At 35.0% G+C, this 7,130-nt stretch overlaps 1 protein-coding gene across 1 annotated transcript in view; it reads left to right on the top strand.

The window, feature by feature from the left end:
* Positions 1 to 1,196: 1,196 nt before the first annotated feature.
* Positions 1,197 to 7,130, top strand: part of LOC113498604 — a 32,451-nt gene continuing 26,517 nt past the window's right edge. The window contains exon 1 of the mRNA XM_026878685.1: positions 1,197 to 1,617. The gene's annotated coding sequence lies outside the window, so the exon portion shown is untranslated. The remainder of the gene's footprint in view (positions 1,618 to 7,130) is intronic.

The following is a 7,130-nucleotide window of genomic DNA, read 5'->3' as shown; positions in this document are numbered from 1 at the left end:
TTCACAGGCAATGTATTTCTGTTTGTGATGTAACAAAAAATAATGAACATAGAGATTGAGTAAGGGCTGATACGGCCTTAAATTTGAGGGGTGAACTCAAAATAAGGTGAAGAAATAAATATTTTTAATCAAATAAATTACAGCGTATTTGGGACATAAAAAGGAAACTTTTCACCAAATTTGGTAAAAAAAAATGTAAAAGATAAAAATAAAAAACCAAAAACTTGGTTTTTTGGGGTTTTCACATAAATTTTGAGGTTATGTGAAAAAAGTGTAAAAAAAAAGTTTTAGATCTTTTTATTACCTACAACTTTGCCATTTGACTTTTTTTCGATACGACCTTTAGTTCTGCTGGAAATCGAGAAAAACCATTTTTACGCTTCAAACGTCACCCCCACTCCCTTCCCGACATCAGATCGCCCGTAAATTATTTTTCCTTTCATTTTTATAATATTTCCCTCCTTTTCTAATGGGTTTCATCCTACTATTATTTTTTTTGGTTTTAAAAATTATCGACCCTGGTCTAAATAGGTTTCTATTTTAAATTTATTTATTTTAATAGAACTCTCTTGTTTTAAAACAGGTTTATGTTAAGCTACCAAACAGTTTCGTTTCTACAAAATTTGATGAATAAACTCTTTTGAAACGGTTTTGCAAAAATAAATCACTTTTAATGAATACTTAACCTACAGTTAAACTATAGTTTAAAACGTGTATCAAGTACGGTAGAGTCGGCCGTTCGCAATCGGCCACTACACACGGTCAAAGACCCAGATCTTCACCTTGCTCTTGAGACGTGGTCTGACGTTTGTAGTGTTGTAACTAGCATTCGTGGGTATCGATATCGATACCTACTACAAGAATACGATAACATGTTTGTTGATAACTTTTGGTACCGGTCAAACAAGCCAACTTTGCCAATCAAGGTATCTTTGCCTCAAAAGCAGTTTATAAGCAAATCCTCTAATATAAGAAACAATTTTAGTTTTATGGCAATATTTATTATTTGGGTGGAAAGTTGATTATAAATGTTACCATTAAACTAAAATTGATTCTTATGTAAGAGGATTTGTTTATAAATTGCTTTTGGGGCAAAGATACCTTGATTGGCAAAGTTGGCTTGTTTGACAGTACAGGAAGTTTTTAGACGTTTCTCATAATAGGTATATTCCTACATTTTAGAAAGTCGTTTAGGCTTCAACCTGTTATTTTTGTAATTATTTTTCACACCGACTTAAATTTCGCAGAAAAACTGTCATTATATACATTTTAAATCCATTTCCTACAACTTATATCGGAAATACTCAATGCAATTGATAAATAACCTACTCAAACTAGAATACACTCTATTTAACTTAGACAGTAATACAAAAATAAACAGTTACTTAAAAAAGCTGCTACACCGAAAACTTAACATCGATAACTCAACGCCCTTCACTACAACCAGTGCGAAAGAGACCCACGAATTTCTCCCGCTCACCGCAGAGCTGAGATGAATTTAGTAAGCCAAGCGATAGCTCGCGGACCGCGCGTCTCTTAACCACTCATGACCTGTTTCGACCATAATACGTAAACGTGAATGTTGTGTTTAAAGGATTTTACAGCCACGTGACGCAGGTAAGCTTTTTAATTTATTTATTACTTATTTTTTATAATTAAATAAAAACTTAAATAAGTTGTTCTTTTTGGTGTTGTTTCGTTTGTTTTTCGAAAGTTGTAAAATTCGGTGTTGAATTTTAAATGTTATGTTAATTATATTGAAATTGAGTAGCGGATGGTGTAGTTAAGTCGTTGGAGTTTGTGAATTTTAAATATTACTACGGATTTCGGAAAGAGAGAAAGAGTTCCGGCAGGCTCTTTACCGCGCTTTGTATTCATTCATGTGAAAATAAATTGGCACATTTTACGTTATGACAGTGCTTTTGTATACTCCACTTCGATATTACTTGAAGGGAGACCTATTATCAGCTTTGGACATCGCTACTTTTAAGGCTACTTCCGCAGTAAGGAATTTAAACCTTATCTCGCGGGAGGTTTCACAAACATGCAAATCACGTGCACAAACACAACCAGACTCAGAACAAGCATTCGTGGATCACACAAATGCTTGTCCTACGCGGGAATCGAACCCGGAAAACAACATGCACAGTCTGTTTGGCGTGGTATCCTTAACCACTCGGCTATCCGTGCAGTCTTAATACTTACTACACCGATGTAAACAAACTATCATGGACACATCAAGTATCCACCAATTACGATTATCGGTTTTTTTATGACCTAAATACTACTTAACCTTAACTAATTTAACCTCAAAACCGAAGGGCACATCGTCCTGGAAGCTTACAGGAAGTATGCAGATATTCCATGCAGAAGTATCCAGTAACTCAAAAAATGAAGGGCAAACGTGAAAAGAAACACTGAGTCTTGGTCTGGTTGAAGCCTACGTGACTAAACACAGCAGGTCCGAGCTTTAGTAGACCAATCGATAACTGCCTATTAACTGGCAGTATTCCGAGAACCGGCCTTAAGGGATACTGTGTTAACTAATGAAACGGAATCTGAAGATCCGATAGGAAGTCACTTCATGTGTCCTACCTTACTAATGTACTGGTGAAACTGGAAAAGGGCTATCTTATTATCATAAAGAATTGCCTATTAATAACCACATCCCAGATGGACGTCCCAAGATTGGGCTGCGGCAATGCTGGGCATATGTCTGTGACTTTTTTTATCCTGTGCCAGTCTCAAAGCTTGTGCAGCATGCAAAACATGGCAGCAACAAGCAGTGATTCGTGCATGAGTACCCAAGCTCTGGTGTTGGCCAAGCTTCTGGAAAACTGGTGCTGATTTCCATAATAAAATCTGACTTCTCACCAGGACCTAGTAATATGTCACACTTGCCCGCGTGGAAACAATATCCAATTCCTCTTCATGTGGCTCTACGAATAACAAAACTTTAGCAATCATTAGCAGTCAGTCATTCCGTAATATTCTTTGTTTAGGGAGGACGGAGAAGTCTGGCTAAAACCACCCAAGTTCTTCCCTCTTATACCTGAGACCACTGGAACGCCATACAAACTATCGCCATATTATCAAATATTCCCGAGCTAACACTCTTTTCTCCATCCAGCTAAACTTATTTAATCTCCCGAATAACTGTTGCGATATAGCCACTATGAGCTTCCTTATAATCGCCTCCAATTCGACGAAGTTAGCTGTTAAAGTAACCTAGAAATCATACTATATTGGAACAAAAACTGGTCCTGAACTCGATTCATCATTGCCGTGTCATTTCTTGTACAACATTATTATTATGCGCTAGTATAAGCCGATAATCGATATTGCCAGATAACTTTGATATTAAGCGAGAGTATTTTTGTTAGGCGACGTTATGCAGGTCTTGGTTGGTTAGGTTTCAACTCTAACATACAACTTTTGGTTAACTTGAGATAACAATCAGATGCATTTTGCAATACATAGAAGTGAAGAAGACCAAAGCCATTTCTACTCTTACTAAGTTTGTTGTCAAGGCTTGACTGGACATGCGTATGATGCGATAAGATGGTATAAATCAGTAAAATACTAAATACATGACATTTGACATGACTGAAGACACAACGCACAAAAAACTGCAACACGAGACACACGTGAACGAGCAAAGAGATAAAATAAATTTAGCAGCTCATAAAAGGCGTTGAACCGCTAAATAGATTCTAATCATTGTAATGGAACTGCTAGTAATTCCCACTTATAGTTTCGAAGACAAACGCTACAATAGCATAGACTCGTTCATCTGGAAATCCAGCATAGCTTCACGCCATACCTCATTGGGTACATCCAATTTATTGCAGTTTCTCTGTCGCAGGAACTTTCTTTCGCATGTCTGCTTGCATTCTTTTCGTCTTATGTTTGGCTTTTACTGTCTGATGAGGTGATGAATTGTATTCGTAACTTTGTTCTTAGTGATGTTGCAGAGGTTGATCGAATTTCTTTTCCTTCTGCTTGTGTCTTGTGTTCAGTATGTCCAGAGACGTACTTAGTTCTGATGTAGTCTTTTTAACATGTACTACCATTGACCAATGATATGCAAAGTTGATATGCCATTGTTTGATAGCATTTCCTGCTGTTAGTGTCATGATTTAAACAATACATTATCATATTTCCAGACAGTTGAGAAATATAAATAAATCTAAATCTTATGAATTTATGAAACAATACCAAGTAAACATCTCTTTCTACCAATAAATGCATTGACAAGACAATATCACGATATGTCTTCTCAAAGCTACATAAACATAGTTTGAGGTTTTCACAATGCAATACAGTTAAAGACAGTTGAAACAAAATCGTTTATTTATTCGAATTAGTTTTCTAAACATCGAGTTTTAGTTCCTCCCATTGTTAGAGCTCAGAAAGCAAGGAAGTACTATGTTTGATTGTAGTGACCTGGTCTGGTTTATAGATTGTGGTTAGAGACTTAATAAGGCTTAGACGGAGTAATCTAGAAATATAGGCCAAGGTTTCAGGGTAGGCTTATTGTAAAGGCCAAGTTAATAATCCTTTGTCTGATCTATTGATCTACAGAGAGAGACTGAAGTCGAAGAAGTTTGCAACAGTTTATTGAAGTAATAGTGAGACAAAGAAATTCAAGAAGATAATGAAACGGAGCTTAATATAAATAAGCAGCGATGATGTGCTGTACAAAACACAACAATAATACATTCAATAAGTTTTTTTTTTGGTAAAGTGCCTTAACCAAAGGCTAAAATTGGAAAACTTAGAATGGGATATCCCCAGGCATAACTATGATAGCTAGACGTCCTGTTGCCAATAATTTAATCAGGGTCAAGCAACTTTTTTTGTGCTAGTTTTGTAGAGATAAGTAATTTTTGCATTTTTTTACTTTTTTTAGACTTATATCGCACTCTTCGCGATTCCGACTTGCAGTTGACAGAATAACTTGTCTTATAAAAGTTTTGTGATGTGGATTCATAATTATCTAACACAGTGATTTACTGACGCTGGTTTCGTCGTCTCATTCAAACTTCGGTCGTGATATATCTAGACTGTCTGTCGCACCCATTTTCAAGGTCACAGTTGGTATTTATACCAGCAAGCATATATATGTAAATGACAAAACCTCACAGCCTTCCAAAGTGTGTTAATGTTGGCAACGTTTGCAAAGTGTGCTTCAATATAGTTTATTTTTAGAAGCTTTACCCAAGATATTCAAATTATCACCGTCTTCACACCTTTAAATTTAAATGACAAATTACCAAATTAATGGTTTGTATAGGATCCAAAAAAGAATCTTCGTCTCCGAGTTGTTTTTACAAATTACTTTAAATATGCGTAAACGACCAAATAATTAATTGGAAATCTCGCTTAAAATTCCACTGTAAATCGAATTAACATCATGTTGTATTGCAGTTTTTGGCAACATTTTATGAGCTGTCCAAAAATCCACATGTTTGCGACTTGTTTAATACAATTTAATATTTTCGCTGTATGATACCTACGCAGGAGGTTGCAGAGGTTTGAAGGGCCTTCAAATGGAATTCAACATACACATGACATGATTGGTGATTTAAACGTCAGCTGTTTACGCCATTATACCATAATCTGGAGATCCTACAATGCCTGTTATTGCAGTTAATCAAAAGAGAAATAGCTCCAAGCTTTGTAGTGTACCGTCACTTATGCCTCAAATAATATTACTTTAGAAGTGGTAGCAAGCCCTCAGATCCGATAAAAGGGATGTCAAGAACACATGATGAATGAAAGAAAGTGATGAGACTTCACAGACTAAGAGAAAGTGTATAAGGATTGTCATATGTTTTAAATTATGGTCTTCACTCATAGTTACTTAAAAATAATTATTATTTTTCAATGTGTACTCTGGACGATTACGTTATAATTGGCTGAGAATTTATATTTATCAGTGTTTATGAGAACGTCACAGATAGATTGTAAATAAAAATCAAAATGGAGGTCTACTAACTTTTGGTAGTGAGGTCATAAATGCGAATTCTAATTTTTCATTGGGCTTTTCGAACGGAACTTACGGAGCTCTTAGTGTTGTGAGTGCTATTCGCACTTGAAAAGGTTTTCATTCCTTAATCTATACTATCTTTACTCTATACTAATATATAAAGCTGAAGAGTTTGTTTGTTTGTTTGTTTGAACGCGCTAATCTCAGGAACTACTGATCCAAATTGAAAAAATATTTTTGTGTTGAATAGACCATTCATCGAGGAAGGCTTTAGGCTATAAACCATCACGCTGTGACTTATAATAGCGAAGATACAATGGAAAATGTGAAAAAACAGGGCAGGTACAAATCGTAACTTATATCTTCTACCCACGGGGACGAAGTCGCGGGCAACAGCTAGTAGATTAATAAAATATTTCTTTTCTTGGATCAAGTTTCTTGTTTGAAAACTTGTTTGAATTTAAAATATGAAACAGATATGTTAAAGGAAATAGTATAGGAACCTAGCCACTAGCCTCATATTTACATAGACATTGCAAAATTACTTTTACTATGTATATACCTTAAGTTCCACTTACGTTAAAATAATTGTGTATTTTACCTACATACATAACATTACACAGCTTGCCAAGATTATGCAGACGTTTATTAATTATATTCTATGAATATTCAGTCGCTTTTAGATTTACGATAAATATTTTCACTATAAACATTTCAGCGTCTTTTGCCCTCATTTACACAATCTTCTTAATCCGCAGTATTTTTTTAACAACTCCTACTAATTTATATAATGCTTGAACTTCGGAGGGTTTTCGAAAGAGGTTTTCCAAAGTTCAAGTATCCTGCACAAAGATACCCATAGGTATAGGTTTGGGTTTTATGTTTTTTTTTGTTATTTCATACTTTGATATAGTATGAAAAATTTTAAAATCCACCAAATCAAGTAGATACGTTTATCTTTTCACCTCTTCCAGATCTGGACAGAGCATTAAAATAAATTTAAAGATGTCTTAGCAATTAAAACTACAACATTTCCAAGTATAAAGCAATCTAAAACGTTTACAGTGTAAAGGTAAAATACCAACCGCATCTCATATTTCGAGAAAAACACATTTTTACGAACCTATTAAGATAAAAC

This window comes from Trichoplusia ni, chromosome 1 (genome assembly GCF_003590095.1).
Source record: "Trichoplusia ni isolate ovarian cell line Hi5 chromosome 1, tn1, whole genome shotgun sequence".
NCBI lineage: Eukaryota > Metazoa > Arthropoda > Insecta > Lepidoptera > Noctuidae > Trichoplusia > Trichoplusia ni.
The sequence above is the reverse complement of the archived record's forward strand: the minus strand, read 5'-3'. Positions and strand labels throughout refer to the sequence as shown.